The following is a 19,272-nucleotide window of genomic DNA, read 5'->3' as shown; positions in this document are numbered from 1 at the left end:
GATAGTTGGACTGCGAACAAATGCTAGGAGAGAGAAGTATCAAGAAGTAGTGTTAACTTTTTTCCCACACTTTTTTCTTGATTTGCAACACTTTTTAGCCAATCTAGCAGTTCAATCTAGCCCATAGGGGTTAGCCTTATGAGGTCTTTAATGTGTTTGCCTGATCTGATATCAATTGAAAATGCGGAGGTCTAACAACCACACCCAACAATTCGTTTGGCAATCTGAGAGGACTTACTCCAATACACTTTCTAGAGAATAAACTAGACAGTCAGACTCAATCTAGATTAAAGTATATCAAAGAGTTTAATATCTCTAACTCTTAATTCAATCCGTAATCAGCAAATAGAAATCTGCGAGCCTGATTGAATATAAGAGGAGTTACTTGAACGGTACCAAAAACCAATATTCAAGTGTCAAATAATGTAAATCAACAACCCAAGGTTGGATATTCTAATTGATTGATCTTAACGCACAACATGTGATATTTCGATTATATAGCAAAATGTAATGCGGAAAAGAAATAACACAGACACCAGAATTTTGTTAATGAGGAAACCGCAAATGCAAAAAAACCTCGGGACCTAGTACAGATTGAACACCACACTGTATTAAGCCGCTAAATACACTAGCCTACTACCAATTAACTTCGGACAGGACTGTAGTTGAACCCTAATCAATCTCACACTGATTCAAGGTAGAGTTGCGCTCCTTACGTCTCTGATCCCAGCAGGATACCACGCACTTGATTCCCTTAGATGATCTCACCCACAACTAAGGGTTGCTACGACCCAAAGTCGAAGACTTTATAGACAAATCTGTCTCATACAGAAAAGTTTATATGATTGAGTAAATCTGTCTCCAACAGAAACACCCAAGATTTTTTGTTCCGTTTTTTGATAAATCAAGGTGAACAGGAACCAATTGATAAACCGGACTTATATTCCCGAAGAACATCCTAGTATTATCAATCACCTCACAATAAACTTAATCAACTAGCGAAACAAGTTATTGTGGAATCACAAACGATGAGACGAAGTTTGTTTGTGATTACTTTTCTATCTTGCCTATCAGAGATATAAAATCGCGAGCCAATTGTTTCAATTGCACTCAACATGATAGAAACGGCAAGATCGGATCACGCAACTACAAAGATAATAGTTGGGTCTAGCTTCACAATACCAATGAAGTCTTCAAGTCGTTAACCTACAGAGTCCCGAGAAGAAACCTAAGGGTAAAGTAGAATCGACTCTAGTTATGCAACTAGTAACACACATGAGGTGTGGGGATTAGGTTTACCAGTTGTTAAAGTTCTCCTTTATATAGTTTTCAAATCAGGGTTCGCAATCCACATTACCTTGGTAACAAAGCATTCAATATTCACCGTTAGATGAAAAACCTGATTCAACCAAGATAATATCTTCCAACCGTTAGATCGAACTTAGCTTGTTACACATAAATGAAATGTACCCTCATTTAGGATTATGTAACCGTACCTAAACGTGTACACTATGTTGGTTCAAAAATAGTTAACCAAGGATAGCCATATGATTACTCTCATATCAACCTTATTCATCTTAACCATAACTAGTTCAAATGATTCAAATGAAACTAGTTAAAGAGTTGTTTAATTGTTTAGAAAACACAATTGAAATCAAATCGGTTTGATTCACTTGAATCAATCATGAACATTATAGCCACAGTTTGCAAAGATTGCATTCCTTATGATTTAAATGTTTAAGTTCATGGACTTGACCGATTTGACAAAGTAACCAGCTTAAGTATGCGTACGGGTATGCATACTTAAGTAACCGTATTTGAGCTTGTAAAGTTTCCAAACTCAGCAGAAATTTTCGGTTCAAAAACTTCCGCCAGTATGCGCATGGGTACGCATACTTAAGTTGACTAATTAAGAGTTTTGCCAAAACCAAACTCAGCAGAAATTCTCGGGTCGAGAACTTCCGCAAGTATGCGTACGGTTACACATACTTAACCTGTCTCCTTCACCAATTTCATATACACACGTATGCATTGGATTCCGGTTTATGGACTTATGCACTAATGTGCAAACACAATTAAAATTTGCTTATATCCAAAGATGGTTACATCATCAAATCTTTATTTCAATCACTGAAACATTCTTCTATAATGTCAATAGCCGTTTTCACACACTATTAGCATCAAAGCAATTTTCAAGATATTGAAATAATCATTATTGAAACCTTCCAAGTCTTACACCAAATGATTGTATCACACAAACCATGTAAGATGTTACTCGGCAATTTTCTCATGATATAAGATGAACTTGGTCGAAGCGAAAGCTTACTAACACATATTTCGAGGAATATGTAAACGAGATATACTCAGCTCGTAATCTCAAATGTGTATAGATAAAACTATACCGTAACACGACTTATGTCTCAATATAGGAGATAGTAGAAATAGACTTTCCAAGTGATAGATAAGTTCAAGTCTCCACATACCTTTTGTCGAAGAAGTTCCACAAGCTCCCCTTAGTAGTTCTTCGTCTTCAAGAGATGAACGTCGAAATATTTAAGCTCAACTACACTATCTATGTCCTAGTCCGAGACATCTACAAATAGGCTAGAAATCAAGACTTATAGTTTTGATCACTAACATTGACAAACATGCTTGAGATAACAACGCATGCGAGTTTGACCGAGCAATGCTCTAACAAACTGTATCCTAAAAATAAGCCCACCAACACAGGATACGACAGATACTTCTCAATGGGGTCTGAATACAAGAGGTAATTTTACGGTTAAATCCATGTATAACAAAATCAACTCTACTGGTGTTGATAGCAAGGATTGGAATCAAATTTGGCAGTTGAAAGTCCCCCCTCGGTTAAAACTTTTGTACGGGAAGAAGCTAATGCTATTCTACCAAACAGTTTGAGGTTTGTTGCATTCCTTTCCTATATAAATAAAACTTGTACTCTCTGTAACAGTAGTGAAGAATCTCTAACCCATTTATTTATGAATTGTAATTTCGCAAAACAGGTTTGGATGCACCTAAACTTTGGGATGGACTATGTGGTTGAAAATAACACTACTTTTCATGACTGGCTAAATTCTTGGTTTTCTAATACTAGCAGAAATGGTTTCGTGATGCAGTGGCCAGAGTTTTGTAGTATCATTACCTGGCACACATGGAAGTCTAGATGTAATTGGGTCTCCAGAAAGGAAAAACAAAATAATGCGGTTACGACAAATGAGACAGTGAAGTACATAAATAGCATTTCCACTGTAACAACTCCAAGTTACAGTATCCTTCAAACTCTATATTATAATCCAATGAATGATGTCTGTCTTAATATATATACATCAACAAACAGAAATACTGAAAAAAAAATGTCGTACAAATTGAGTATAGCCTTGACCATGATGAATCCCATATCTTCTTCCGGTATTGGTACAACTCTTGCTGATTTTGCAGGCTACACAATTGAAGTCAGCGGAGCTACCTGCAACTGCAATACAAAAGAAGAATTAGAAAGAACATGAGCAGAAATAGATTTCCAGTGGGCTAGAGAATGGAGTGGTCATGAGGTGGCTTTTCAAAGTGATTACATGCCTATTTTGATGCTGCTTAAAGAAATGTATATTGAAGCTAGGAAACATAGATACACAATCAACAACCTAAAAACCCCACGCCATCTCTCACTCCACGTCGAGAGTTGCGGTAACCTTCCCTCCCATTGGCCAGTGAACAAAACCCTCGCTCCTGATTGGTTGAAAAGTACCTTATACCTCTACATTTCTTGGCCGTTAATTTTTAATAGAATTGACTCGATCTGATGCTCCAAACCGAGCAATAGCTTAGCAGAATTCTTACATCGTTTTTATATGATTTTAATAAAATCTAGACTTTCGAATTGGCCGTAAATAAAGTGCTATATATATATATCCGATGATAAAAAAATCTACAAAAATCTTTGGAAAAAACAAATTTTTTCTCTTCGATAAATCCAATAATTTCCATATTAAAAAGAAAAACGTAAATAGATCTTTAAACAAGGTTAATACATCTTTACGTTGAATATATACAGTTAGCACGGAATAGATTTTCCAAAAATGCTTTTTTTGTTTGGTAAATTAGGCATGAGATAAATCTATTTCTCAAATTAGATTTAACACAAACAAAATTATCAATAATTATGAATAATATATATATAGTTTGCATAAATTCGCCTAAAATATATGGAAAAAGAATATTTATTTTTATTGTAATTGTAATTGTAAATTTTTAAAATATAATTACGGATAAATGAGTATATATATCCAAATATATGTTCAATTAATATATATTTTTTGAACTGAAAATTCTAACTTCTGAAATATTTTTTCTGCCTTTCTGGGCAGTTAATGCTAAATTTAAAGACAAACTATATATTTTTATAAACCGTATCATTCTACTTTGAGAAACAAATTTAAAACTCCCAAATTAGTATTCTAACTTTCTATTCATATTAAATCCAATTAATGAAACACGCAAAACACGATCTGCAGAGTGGGAATGAAGGTGAATATTTCTAGCCCTAAGCTATTTTTTTTTTGTTATCTTGAACTTCTCACAGAACAAAGACAAAACCTAGCCCTAACAAATTAATATGAAAAATCATTTATATCCCTAATTTAATCTATAACAGGGTAACTTCTGTACTCTTATTTTCTGTGGGATTTCGTTTTGATTTAGATTTTTTGTAGTTTCAATTTCTATACCATCAGTAGATGCTTCAAGGTGCCATTGATTTTTGTCCAACTGATTGAACGTAAAATTGGCCAAGGTAGCTTTTTATAATTTTTGTTTGCATAGATGTGCTTGAAGCTGCATTATTGGGAGTTCATCTAATAAACTGCAACTCTGCTTTTCTTTCTCAAGGAGAAACAACCGCACTGCAGAACATAACTTTGCAAACGGGTAATACTAAGCTTCGTATGTTTTATCTCAAATAATATTGTCCCTCTTGATCTTTCCTTCTATATTGTACTCAATTGAGAGTCTAATATTTTTGTACACAATTCCGGTTTGATTTTTTTTTCCTGTTTCAATGATGTTTTAGTCTCTGTTTGCAGATTCGAATAGGTAATAATGAATCAAATTTCTCTTATCCGCATCAAGGTAACTAATTAGATTTTTCTTCGTTTGTTTCTTATTTGTTTTGTTTGGGTTTTATGGTTTTTATTTTGTTTTTATTTTTATTCATGTTTTTCTGATTTTTAAGCATATTGATATTTGTCTTAGTTATACGATGTCCCAAACTTTTGCTATATAATGGAACCAATATACTCCTCTTCAATCAGAGGTGGTTTGGTATATAGGAACGCGGTAATGGAACCAATATACTCATCTTCAATCATTGAGTGCTATTGTGACTTCTCCTCTCAAGTATCTGAACCGGTTGTGGTGAAAGGTGATGAGTTTAATTGCAAAATTGTAGAGATTTATTTGCTAAATTGTAGAAAATGAATTCTTTTTAATATGTACAAACTTCTACTATCCATGGATGATTATTTCAGTTTATGAGATGTGAATGGATGTTGTAAAATAAAATCATCTCTCTCATCCTCTCAGTAACTCAAGGAAGTCCTCGGTTATTGTGGCGCAGCGTATCAACGGTAACTCAGCTCAATCTAGAAATTTAGGTTGAAATTTCCAGAGACCTGACTTCTTGAATCGAAGAATTGAATAAGATTCGATGCAAGGCTCTCGAATTGATGACAGAATCAAATCAATGCAAGTCTTTAGAGAAAAAAACTCTAGTTTACTATCTCTTAAAACTGAATGACAAAAACTATCTTACAATCCCTTATTTATAATAACCTAACTTTCCTAAAAATCGAGCATCTAAAAAAAAAAGGAATTCATAAAAGAAAAGGAAATCTAAAAAAAAAGGCCAAAATTAGGAAAGGTATCAGGATGCTGCATCAGGTCCCGCCGGGTTAGAAGGATTCGACCACGAATCTGGAACTGGGTCTGGTGGAACAAAACGTGATAAATAACGAACATTGAAGACATCCGAAGTGTTGATGTTCTCTGGAAGTTGTAGGCGATAAGCATTGTCATTAATTCGTTCCACGACCGTGAGAGGACCTATTTTCTTTGCCTTGAGTTTATTATAAGCATGAGCCGGCATTCGATCTTTAGTGAGAAATACCCAAACTTGATCACCTGCTTCGAAGAGAACACGACGGCGACGAGAATCAGACACAGCTTTGTACTTTGAGGATGATGATTCGAGATTGGCAATAACCCGCGTATGAACCTTATGAATGTTGTCTACAAAATCATCAGCTACACCATGAAGACGTGTACGGTCTGGAAGAGTAGATAAATCCAAAGGACCACGAGGGAGAAGACCATAAACGACCTGAAATGGACTGAACCCCGAACTTCTATTTAGTGAATGATTATGAGCAAACTCTGCTTGAGGAAGTTTTGAATCCCAAGTTTTAATAGAATCACCCACAAGACAGCGAAGCAAATTCCCCAAAGATCTATTGGTCACTTCTGTTTGACCATCCGTTTGAGGATGATAAGCGGAGCTCATGTCAAGGCTGGTTCCTAGTAATTTCCATAAAGACCTCCAAAAATGACCTAAGAACCGAGAATCCCGATCAGAAACGATGGAAGTTGGCAAACCATGGAGTCTGTAAACCTCTCGAAAGAAAAGTATTGCGACTTGGACTGCATCTGTTGTCTTTTTACATGGAATGAAGTGTACCATCTTGGAGAAACGATCAACAATGACAAAGATTGAATCGAAACCCTTTTGTGTACGAGGAAGACCCATCACAAAGTCCATACTGATGTCTGTCCATGGTTGTGTTGGAATAGGAAGAGGAAGGTAGAGACCGGCATTCGTGGCATGACCTTTAGATGTCTGACACACTGTACAGCGTTCGACAAAACGCTCAACATCACGTCTCAATGCAGGCCAAAAATAAGATTGAGAAAGTAAATGCAACGTCCGGTCGCGATCAATGTGACCTTCATTATGTGTTTCAGCAACAAGTTTAAGACGGAGGCTGCAGTCTGGAATGCAAAGACGACTGTCTCGAAAAAGAAAGCCATCATGCATAGTGAAATCTCGAGAAAGACCATTCTGAACGTCAAGAAGAACTCGACCAAAGAAATCATCAGACTCATACAAATCAGCAAAGGTGGAAAATCCCGGAACTGAGACATGAAGAACACTCAGCAAAGAATGGCGACGACTAAGTGCATCATCAACTCGTTTGGAAACACCTGACGTGTGTTTGATAACGAACGTAAATTGTTGCAAGTAAGATATCCATGATGCATGACGAGCTGAAACTTTATCTTGACTATTCAGGTGTTTTAAAGCATCATGATCTCTGTAGAGAACAAATTCTTTATGGAAAAGATAATGTCTCCAGTGTTTGATTGCTTGAACCACTGCATAAAATTCCACATCGTAAGTACTATAACGTAGACGAGCTCCAGCCAGCTTTTCACTAAAGAAGGCGATAGGCCTGTTGCGTTGGCTCAAGACAGCACCAATGCCCAACTTAGAAGCATCACTATGTAGCTCAAAAACTTGAGTAAAATCTGGAAGAGCTAGTATAGGTGCTGATAACAATTTTGTTTTAATGATCTCAAAAGCTGTAGTTGCTTCGGTAGTCCAAGTGAAGACACTATCATGACGAATACAATCAGTGATAGGTGCCATCAAACTGCTAAATTGCGGCACAAATCTTCGATAAAAAGATGCTAGACCATGAAAACTTCGAGTTTCAGATAAAGTAGTAGGAGTAGGCCAAGATTTGATTGCTTCTACTTTGCCTGGGTCAACGGCTAGCCCTTCTGCTGAGACGATGTATCCAAGGAAGTGAACCTCAGGAGAGCCGAACTCACACTTCTTTAGTGTGGCGAATAGTTGATCTCGACGGAGAACAAGAAGTACTTCTCTCAAGTGTGCAATATGTTCTATTAAGGACTTACTAAATATGAGAATATCATCAAAATAAACGACTACAAACTTACCTATGAAGGGCCGAAGAGATTGATTCATAACGCGCATGAAGGTGCTTGGTGCATTGGACAAGCCAAAGGGCATGACAAGCCATTCAGAAAGTCCTTCTCGAGTTTTAAAAGCCGTCTTCCATTCATCTCTTGGACAGATTCGTATATGATGATAACCACTTCGAAGATCCAGTTTAGAGAAAATCGTTGCAGCTCCAATTTGATCTAATAGATCGTCGAGACGGGGAATGGGAAATCTATAACGTACTGTAATTTTATTTATAGCACGGCTATCGACACACATCCTCCAAGATCCATCCTTCTTTGGTATAAGCAAAGCTGGGACTGCACACGGACTCAGACTTTCACGTAAATATCCCTTCAACACAAGATCCTCAACTTGATGTCTAAGTTCTTCATGCTCACTCGGACTCATACGATAATGAGCTCGATTAGGAAGAATAGCATCTGGAATTAGATCAATACGGTGTTGAATGTCTCTAAGGGGAGGAAGGCCGGGTGGTAACTCATTGGGAAAAACATCCCGAAACTCTTCCAATAGTCTTTGAAAATGTTCTGGAGGTGATGGTAAAGGCTCTCTGACAACCGAATTAATCAATATTAGAACATATCCCTCTTCTCGAAGTGTTTGTTCAAAAGCCTTTTGTTACAAGAAAAGGACTGGAGCTGATGGTGTATACTGTTTCTCGGGCAAAGAAGGCTGTAGAGTGAAATTGCGATTATTGAAATGAAAACTGTAGGTATTACGATAGCCATCGTGTTGTACTCGAAGATCAAATAACCAAGGGCGTCCTAAGAGTAGATGGCAAGCATCCATTGGAGCAACATCACAATGAATCTGATCCTTATATGAATCACCCACCGAAAAAGAAATCAATGCTCGTCGAGTTATGAGTACATCGGTTTTTCGATCCAGCCATGCCAACTTGTAGGGGTTAGAATGTAGTTCTGTTGATAATTGAAGCTTGTTTACAACTTCTTCAGCAATGACGTTTTCGCTACTTCCAGAATCAATTATGAATTTGCACACCTTGCCTCCAATAGTACACTTTGAATGAAAAAGACTATGTCGTTGATCGTTGATATCTGTTCCACGCGGAGCTAAACACATACGTCGTAACATTAATGCTGGTCCACTATCAGCTGTAAGAACCTCCACTTCATCTTGTGGCTCCGCAACTTCCTCATCGTAAATTACTTCAACGTCATTACCGGCAGTGTCAAGGAGGAGGCCCCTTCTGTTTTTAGTAGGGCAGTTAGATTGTCGATGACCTATATCTCCACAAGAAAAGCAACAAATTGAGTTTGGTCGAGTTTTCCGATTGTCAAGAGCTGGAAAAATGGGTGTGACTGCTTTGACAGAAACAACGTCATCTGTCGCAGTCGGATTGTGATTTGGTCGAGAAGAACGAACAGTAGACCATGATGAAAAGGATAATTTAGTTTGTGCCTCAATAGTTAAAGCTTGTTGATGTGCTTCTGACAGTGTCAATGGATGGAAGAGATTGATTGTGTGTTGAATCTGTTGTCGTAATCCTGCCGTAAACCGTGCTACCAGTTGACGCTCAGAGTCTTGTATATCAACTCGATTGAGAAGTAAAAAAAATTCAGTAGAGTAATCAGCCACAGATCGAGTGCCTTGGCGGATGGTATGGAGACGCTGAAACATAAGCTGGTCATAATTGTAAGGCAAGAATGTTTTCTTAAGTTTCGATGTAAGTTTATCCCATGACATGATCTTTGGTTTTCCGAGACGTGCACGAGTTGTCTTCAATTGTGTCCACCATGCAGCTGCTCTTCCACGAAAACGCATCGTTAAAACAGGAACACATCGATCCATTGGAGCTCGTTTGAACTCCAGAATTTCTTCCACCGTGACTATCCAATCGAGCAGTTCTTCAGCCGAAGAATTTCCATGAAACTCAGGTATCTCGGTTTTGAATCCTGTTACCCAATGATTATCCGCTGCTACAATTTGGACGTTGTCTTGTGTCAGGGGACGGTTGGTGCGAAGATTTGCAAAGGGGTTATCTATTTCTGAAAACGGATTTTCTTCGTTGTCACCATCGTTACTGTTATTATTATTTTCATGATCAATATTTTCTCGAACTGGTGTTGGTTGTTGAACAACAAGGGCTTGGAGATTGGCAGTGATCGTGGCCATCTGGGCTTGTAGCTCAGCAATAGCATCTCGGGTGATTTCTGCTTCAGTACGCAATGGTGCACGACGAGGTCTTGGCATCGTGTTAACAAACAAGGAACGTAGGTGTCTCTGATACCAACCTGGCGCAGCGTATCAACGGTAACTCAGCTCAATCTAGAAATTTAGGTTGAAATTTCCAGAGACCTGACTTCTTGAATCGAAGAATTGAATCAGATTCGATGCAAGGCTCTCGAATTGATGACAGAATCAAATCAATGCAAGGCTTTAGAGAAAAAAACTCTAGTTTACTATCTCTTAAAACTGAATGACAAAAACTATCTTACAATCCCTTATTTATAATAACCTAACTTTCCTAAAAATCGAGCATCTAAAAAAAAGGAAATTCATAAAAGAAAAGGAAATCTAAAAAAAAGGCTAAAATTAGGAAAGGTATCAGGATGCTGCATCATATTGCAACATAAAATGTTTTGGAAATTAGGTGCTCCGTTTCGAGATGCTAAGAAAGGGTTATAAGAAGTCCTCTCACACCAAACAAGTCCTCTCACACCAAACAAAACGTCTAGGAGCAAGAACTCCTGCAAAAGTAGAAAGGAAAAGAAAGGGAGAAGAAGCAGCAGAAGTCTTCCAATGCAGCTTGAACTGGTGGTGAATAAGAGGTTCGTTAACAGACTATGTTGTGGCCAGTGGAAGGCATCTGCAAATTAAGCAAATTACTAGGTAATGAATCATTTGCTTTTTTCTTATCAAAGATGCTCTGATTTGTTGTCTTCGTGATCATCAATCTGTAAGCTTTTGAGTATGATTTTTTTCCTTTGATAGGATGGTATCAACTTAATTAGGGGTCTCTCCCACACTTATTGTTTTCTTCATGATTCCATGATTCCAATGGTGCTAATTATGGTCTCCGTAATCTCTTCTTCTTAGGGTAAGTGCAACTTATATAGGTTTTGTTCCTTCATTTGAAATATTAAACATTTGTATTCTATGTAGGCTCGAATACATTACTTGCCAGGACCACCAGATGGAGTTAAGCTTGATCCAAAACTCCTAAATAGTGAACTTATAGAGCATTTGGTATATCGAACTTGGTTACGGTAAAACTTCCCCATATACCATCATTCTCTTCAGCACTACTTCTGCTAGGTAGGTTTCGTAGTGTTTCTGTTTTTATACAATAGTCTCCTTTCCATATCCGACTTTGATTATTTTCCATCCATGCTTATCACATCCGAGTTTCATTATATAAATTTCAGCTGTTCAATTTTCTGCAAAAAGTTCTTACAAATTCATAATTTCCAAGAATCAGATCAACTCTGGCGTGCCAGCGTGAGGCATTAGAGTTTCTGGTGGAGTGTTTCTTGATTTCTAATGCAAGTTGTATCTCAATTAGTATAGATTGAACAAACAGTTAAAACTGGTTGCACCAGAACAACAAATGACCTTTCAAATGAGGTAAAGAAAAATATTTTTTATTTGCAGTATTTGGTTATTAATGTCGATTTGCTGGAACATAATACATAATTAGCACTTAATATACAAATGTATAATTAGCACAATAAAACTGCGGACATGCTATGGTCGAACAGGTTCAATATGCTTTCATCTCTACAAACCAAGTTGATTGTAGATGGCATGGAATAGGGTCCAGTACGTCCAAGTGGTGTTATTACATTTATAACTGTTTGGCCTAAAGATTTACTTCCACGCATTAATTGTCAAGTTGCCAACTCAAGTTTATCTTAACTACCGGAGTATGGTCATGGTTGTTTTATCTTATGCCAACTTACTCGGTGGCTTTTATTAACGACATTTTTTTCCTGATTCGTAGGATTGATTGATGGAATTGAGGAACCCTAAAATTGTCAAAAAGAAAAAAAAATCAGGATTTTTATCTCTCATTAGGTAAACCTCTTTTTCTTATTTATATCCATTTTTAAGGAGAAAAAAAACTTATTATGGGATTGAGAAAAGTGCTAAGCAAGGGCAGATTTATGTTTTTATTTAATTTGAAGTTTTAATTACTTACGCAATCGTTTTGAATTTGAATTTTAATCCAAATTGATCTGATTTGCATGAAATATTCTGTGAAACAATTGAATTTTGGGCTTTCCACAACATCAATTTACATATTGAATTTTGGCTTTCCACAGCATCAACTCTTAGGATTTATTTTTTTCGTCATCAATTGGCATTTGTTTAGATCAGACCTCAAATTCAACAGCAAATAGGTCGGAGATGTTCCTAATATATACATGGTTGCTACACTAATGTTGCTGTACAATGCTAGCCAACAATTAATGAGGTACTGAATTTATATTAAAGTTTGAAGTTCCCTTTTCTTTTCTTTCCTATTATTATGGGTGGACTTTTATGACTGTGTAGTTGGAATTTCAATTTTCATTGGAATTTTCATGAATTTTTTGCCTTGCAGGTGAATATTAATGTTCGAATAATCGTTAAATATTTTAAGAATGAGTAGTGATATTCATATTTCCGTTTAGAATTTTCCACTAACCGGCTTGGCTTATCTCAATTTATGGATTCCATTATATTATGTTTTTAATTGTGTCAAATCCTTGATTCTTTTAGAGAGCCTATTTACAATTCATGGGTACGTAGATACCATTTATCATCGTTTATTGATTATTAGATGCTTTCACAGCCAATTGGAAGTAATGAGTGTTCAATTGAAACTACATCTTAGAAGAATTTATTCAGACGTTTATCATTAGGAATTTTAGATTCTTCTTTTGAAATCAAGGGTGACGCACAAAAGCTGATATAGCTCATTATGCTTAGTTTCATATCTTTTGAACTTGGTTAGAATTCCATAGCTTTCCTATTTAGTTTGAGATGCATATTAGTACCATAGTGTAACCTTTTTTTCTTTTACCAGTACCAGTAGATTCTGGGTCAGTCAAATGAAAAACTATTCTCTAACAAAAATTTATACTGCTTTTATTTTTTAATCTGCAGATTTGGGCTTCCTGATTTGGCCTTTGCCTCTTAGAAATGACGGGATTATTTTGTTGGCTTTCAGGTTTAAGTAAACACCGGCTCAGATTTCCTTTTTGAGGTATATGGAAGAATCTTAATAGGGCATGCATAAGTATTTGGTGCTTGCATTATTAGATCGGGTTTGACCCTGTTCCGGTTCTATCTGTGCGTTGGCTATGATCAGGTACATTGGTTTGTCTGGTGATTGATACTATTTTGCAGTAGTTTATAAAGGTTCATTAAAGGTTTATAAGGCAATATGTCATTAATCTTCTGCGATATCTTTGATATTGGTTTGTCTGGTGATTGATACTATTTTGCAGTAGTTTATAAGGGTTCATTAAAGGTTTATAAGGCAATACGTCATTAATCTTCTGCGATATCTTTGATTCAGGTCTACATTTCATGAAAAGTTTCTGCTCTACCATATCAAATCAAAGAACTCCTTCCATAGTGCTTGCAGTACTATACATTGGGCAGTATGTTAATAACTTATAAGAACTGCCTTCTCATTCGTAAGAGCTTCTTATTTTCACGCTTGATGTTATTGTTGAATATTCTATAACATGCAACTATTGTGTGAACTGGGTGTTCTGTATGATAAATTTTTTGATATATAATTCTAGGTGAATAGGGGCTTTGCACGAGAGACTGGAATATCTGAGAGACTGGAATATCTGATGGTGTGAAAGAAGAGAAAGCACAGTGTATTTGGTGCTCACTTTTTATGATTCATGTGCATCATATAATAATGTAAGAGCAGGATTAGGATTTCCTTTTGTCGATACAATGACTGAAGAAGTAAGAGTAAATGGTCAGTTCTAATTTGTTGGGTGCGATGATGGAGAAGACAAACAAGAGAAGTCGAATTAGTATTTGTATTTCTTTGGCTCAAATGCAGGGGTGTATATGGCTGTTCAATGTGCATTTAGTTGTCTATATATTTTCTGTATTATTTTTGTTTGAAACCAATGTATTTGAAGTGCATGGAGTATGATTGCTAGTAGAAGCAATTGGCAGAAAACCAAGAGTACACCTAGAGGACGCAAAGGTAAATACTCGAATGCGCAGGATACGATCACGAAAGAAAATACCAAAACCTTATTTTAAGTACGAGTTGAATTTATTGCATCGCGAATTGTATATACAGTTTAGACTTTTACTACTTGGCAAGTACATATTTGTTGTTTGGTTTTATGGATTTGTTGAAAAAAGGTTCTCTACCAGTAGAACAAGTAGAGAGGAAGGAGAGAATTCTGCATCTGTAAGGATACGTAAGAGAAGAGAGGCAAATGGATTCCAAACGTTGTTTGGTTTGATGGATTTGTAAAATAATGATAGTATAAAGATAGGAATCAGAAAGATCCATATATACTCATCCAATGATGGTTTAAACCCCAAAATGATCTCATATATAAAATCAGGTTTAGAGCTGGCAAACGAGCGGGCCGGGCTGGCTTGTTACGGGTTACACGGGTTCGGTTTAACACGGGCCAAAACCTGCGGGTTGAAATTCCTCACGGGTGGCCATTTCTTCAACCCGCGCCCGTAGCGGGTAAAGCTTGCGGGTTTACGGGTTACCCGCTTGTTTAATTAAAAATAAAACTTAAATTTAATAAACTTAATTTGTGATAAATTGCAAGATGTAAATTAATTACAAGGATTAATCTAAAACATATATGGAGAATAAAAACAATTTTTCCATTTGAGTTCTTCAACGTCTCCGGACTCACCACCATGGTCCATGATAAACTCATTTCTCAACTGCCTCCATTTTCTTCCATCAAACAACGATAATCAAGCTCAATCATTTCCTCTTATTTACTGCCATCAACCGTCTCTAACCATCAGTGCCTTGAGCATTACCACTAGGTTGGTTACAACCTCCAATTACTTAAATCAATTCATCTCAAAAGTCCTACAAAAATCAATTCAATCAGAAAGTGAGACTTATCCCTATGATTTCTGCCCCTAAATTCTTCAACCTCAATTTTTACTCTGCATCAAATTCTCAATTCGACAAAATCCAACAAAATATCTAAAAATTCACACAAAAACAGAACTCCCCTAAATAACAATTTCCTCAAATCCACAAATTTTATTCAATTCAATATAAACCACTAGTTTTCAATCAATCGAATGATTCCAACCAACCAAACTCTCCGGGTCATTTATACAAACATCCGTTGTACAAAAACTGGTGCTTTCCTGTAGAAGAGTGAAAACAGAAAATTAAACACCAAATACAATAAATTGAAGAACAATCATAGAAGTAATCAATTATAAACATAAGAATCTCGAGAAGATCTGTGAACCAGTTACCGTTTTCAGTTGTTTGAATGATTTTTCATTACAATTGCATGCATCCCTGTCCGTTGAATGAAGAAGAGATTTAAGGGTCTTTAATGGTTGATTCAATCAACCATTAATTATATAGAAAGTGATTCATCGGTAGGCTGTAGCAGCAACATACCCAAACTTCTTCATCCCTTCTCTGTAAATCCAACGGAAATTCAAATAATAATCAAAACCTTGTAATTCCATAATCCAAAGTTCCAAACTCCTAACAGTAAACTCTACTTTCTTCTCAGATTCGTTTTACTATCTCACCGTCACAGATCCACCTTGAACCGAGTTCAAAATCAAACTTTAGATCAACTCTTACAGTCGATCTGATTATCTTCAACCTCTAGGGAGCATTAGCAAAACCCTGTGAAGTGTGGAACAAAGATGGAGGCGGTGAGGAGACAGTGGAGAAGAAAGAAAAGAGGAAGAAGAAATGAAATCTTCCTTAGGGTTTTTGGCTTTTATATCTTAAACAAACGAACGTGATTAATCCAAGATAATCTGACGATAAAAATTAAGTGAAACTCATTACTGTATACGGGTTACGGCTTAAACCCGCGAATTTACGGTCCGGTCCGGGTTAACCCGTTTTCCCACAAGACAACATTTCTCCAACCCTAACCCGGCTTGTTTAGAAACCAGCCGAGCCGGCCACAGATTTTTTGCGGGCCGGTCCGAGCTAACCCGCGGGTTTTGGCTTGTTTGCCAGCTCTAATCAGGTTACTTGAGAACATGATTGACAAACATCGGCTTATAGTGGGATCCTACCCACCGATTCGACATGTTCGTACGGTGTTAATTATGGAACTATGAAAGATTTCCATAGGTAAGTAGAAGGGGAGTCAACAATTCCTGACTATCTTTTTAAGTTTGCCACATGATATTTCAGATGAAAAATAATTGAACTATTTTTCTTTATCTGATCTCCTAGCAAATTGATTCATTGATTAGACATCACCAAGGCCATAATAATTGACATTTTGACTTATTCGAGTGAAAAGCTTACATGTTGATGGTGTTGAATGGTCAACGAAGCTGATGGAGTACATGCAAAACGTTTTTATCTTATTGTTGGCAAAATTTTGGGTGTTATGTTAATTTAGTTTAATGAATTTCCATGTATTCTTTTTGTTTAACATATGGAACATTAGAAACATGTGTGGTAGAGCAAATATTTTGGATTAGGTTGATAATAATTTACCTCCTTCTAAATCCAGATTAACATATATTCTTTTGGTAAGTAAGAAAAATTTATGCGCAACATTGTCCAAGGAGATAGTTATTTGTTAAACTTGCCCAACTGTCTCTGATCTCTTTATACTTTATTTTCACATATCATGAATATATCTTATGTGTATCTTTTTGTGCATATATGCAGAAAATGTAGGTGTTATCATGCATTGTTTGAGCAAGGTGCATCAGCTGAGATTGTTAGTGGAGCAATAGAAATTAGAAAACATACCCATAAAAAGGGTCATCCGGTCATGTAACTTTTTTAATCATTTTCTTCATTTTGTGGCTATGCGGTTTAAGTGGGTTGGCGACATGGCGTTGTTTTTGAGCACCACTACATCATGTTAAAATTTATATATGAAAATAAACTTATTGTACTTAAATAAGCAAGTGAAAGTTATTATACTTAAAATAAACTTACTATACTTAAATGAATAAAAGCTTAATTTCTTAAACTGTTATTTAGCTTGCTTCTCATTTGGTAGTTAATCTATGAAGGTGAAAGTTTCGTGCATTTGTGCTCCATGTAATTTTATATTACCTATTTACCTTTGTTGGTTAGTTATGAGATTTTAGCGTCTCTTATCTTTTTAGCTAATAATAGAGTTCTACGAGTGAGAAAAAATCACTCATAAATGTTAACTCTACAACAAGAAACAAAAATAAGCAGCGTCCATTAATCCAACCAGAAAGAAATTATTACATAATATGAAGAATTACACATATAAATATAAAAATATAAAATTTTATATCTAGGCTTCAAGGACGAAAATCAATAAAAGAATTACATAGTAATATAAATATAAATTTTAGGTTTAAGTCGTGACAATTTTGAAGTAAATGAATTTCATTGTAGTTATTTAAGGACGATGATCAAGTTTATGCTTAAGTCATGAAATTTCTTAATTAAATGGATTTCATTATAATAATTAATCTATTAGATGGTATTCTATGTTTCGGTTATACTTTGCATAGTTTCTAATTAAAGATAATTTTTGGTTCTCATGTTGATTTAGACCGGACCCAAACAATTTAAAAGAGATTATGTCTTTTTAATTCTTATTCCTTGATGACGTGGGATAAATAGTGGTGAACATGTTGTAATTGATCAGCCAACGAGTTTGAAAACCCTTTTCGGATTAACTACAATTCAAACAAAAATCTAGCTACAGTGATATATAAAACATTTAGTTGATGCTTTTAGTTGCTATTGTCAAAGGTGTACATAATACACTTATCTAGAATTCATACTTTTATCGTTTGCAAATCATTTTGAACAATATATATAGCATTTTAATTACAAAAAAAAGTAGTTTGAAGTATCAAACTTTTATATCCATTAATAATAGTCGAACTAATCAAGATTTTTTGAAGATGTTTAAATGCATCTTGGCAACGGGCGCGGGACGAAGCCCCGCCACACCAGTTGACAATTTTCATCAGTCCCGGTGCGTAGTACGGGTTACATAATTAGTAATTACTTCCAAAGCACCAATTTGGAAGCCATAAACTTTAAAACATCAGAACTTAATTTATCTACTAGAGTTAATGTAATGTGGGCAGCTAATACAATAGCCTATTGTAATGCTTTTTATCTCCAAAATAGTTCGAAAGGAAAGGAGTTAGGAAACTTGTTGAACTTCTTTAATTCCCAGTACTTTAACGAAAATATATCATGGTCAAATCCTGTCCGATCATGGTTAGTTACTTGGATTTGTAATATTAGAGGGTTTCTTCCTCCACTTTTACGAGGAAAAAAAAAGATCTGTGTTTCTTCTATTATCAAAATTAAGTCGAAACGTTTTTTTTTTTTAGCTTGATTTGATCGAACATTTATAGTCCTCCAGCATACTGTAGTTTGAACTTTTTTTTCTCTATATATAGAGTTCAGAATCTATGGAGAAAGAAGAAAAGATTTGGTCATATTTACAATTTTTAAACTAATATATCATTAATTAGGGTTTAGATGTAATCAAGGGAGGAATGTGCACCCCGAGTTAAGACGAAAACTCTTGACGTGCCGCCAAACCAAACAAAATTAAAACAACACTCTCACAGGTGAGTCCCAATAACCTGACCCCCTGCAAACTCCCATCCCAGGGGCCCACCTGTTTGTGTCTGGTTGTTTTAGAGTCGTTTGCTTTAGGCGGTACGCCTAGAACCATTGAGTTAAGAGGGGTTGCACCTAGTCAGACTCAAAAAATAAAGACAAACATAATCATGTAAGAGGTCATCATGTAATTGCTTCTTTAAGTTTCTTTTCAATGTAATTCCAAGAGTGACTTTTAACCCCATCCTTGGACACACAAAACCCAAAATAATAATCAATGATTCGATAACTAATGGTCAAATAAATGCAGAATAATTAAACTAGGATTCTTTACGAAATCCGAAGACAATATGGGGACAAAATTACTAAAAATGAACGAAAGTTTTAGGAGACTGTGTTTGGATTATATATTCTAAGAATTGAAGCTCTCACTGCATCCATGATCTGCAAA

At 35.9% G+C, this 19,272-nt stretch overlaps 2 long non-coding RNA genes across 4 annotated transcripts; one reads left to right on the top strand and one right to left on the bottom strand.

The window, feature by feature from the left end:
- The first annotated feature begins 11,552 nt into the window (after nt 1-11,552).
- LOC113357403 lies at nt 11,553-14,389 on the top strand. 3 transcript variants are annotated; one of them, XR_003363611.1, is made up of 6 exons: nt 11,553-11,647; nt 12,024-12,097; nt 12,346-12,497; nt 13,236-13,376; nt 13,587-13,707; nt 13,819-14,389. It is a non-coding gene; the product is annotated as an uncharacterized LOC113357403 (long non-coding RNA). The 3 variants fall into 3 exon arrangements; XR_003363610.1 differs by lacking the exon at nt 11,553-11,647 and having other exon boundaries at nt 11,966-12,097; XR_003363609.1 differs by lacking the exons at nt 11,553-11,647; nt 12,024-12,097 and having other exon boundaries at nt 12,115-12,497.
- A 414-nt stretch (nt 14,390-14,803) lies between these two features.
- Nucleotides 14,804-15,667, bottom strand: LOC113361642. The gene is made up of 2 exons (XR_003365244.1): nt 15,515-15,667; nt 14,804-15,400 (listed from the first exon to the last, which is right to left on the bottom strand). It is a non-coding gene; the product is annotated as an uncharacterized LOC113361642 (long non-coding RNA).
- Nucleotides 15,668-19,272: the final 3,605 nt, after the last annotated feature.

Source organism: Papaver somniferum, chromosome 3 (genome assembly GCF_003573695.1).
Source record: "Papaver somniferum cultivar HN1 chromosome 3, ASM357369v1, whole genome shotgun sequence".
Taxonomy (NCBI): Eukaryota; Viridiplantae; Streptophyta; class Magnoliopsida; order Ranunculales; family Papaveraceae; genus Papaver; species Papaver somniferum.
Note: the sequence above shows the minus strand (reverse complement) of the source record. Positions and strands in the feature narration are given on the sequence as shown.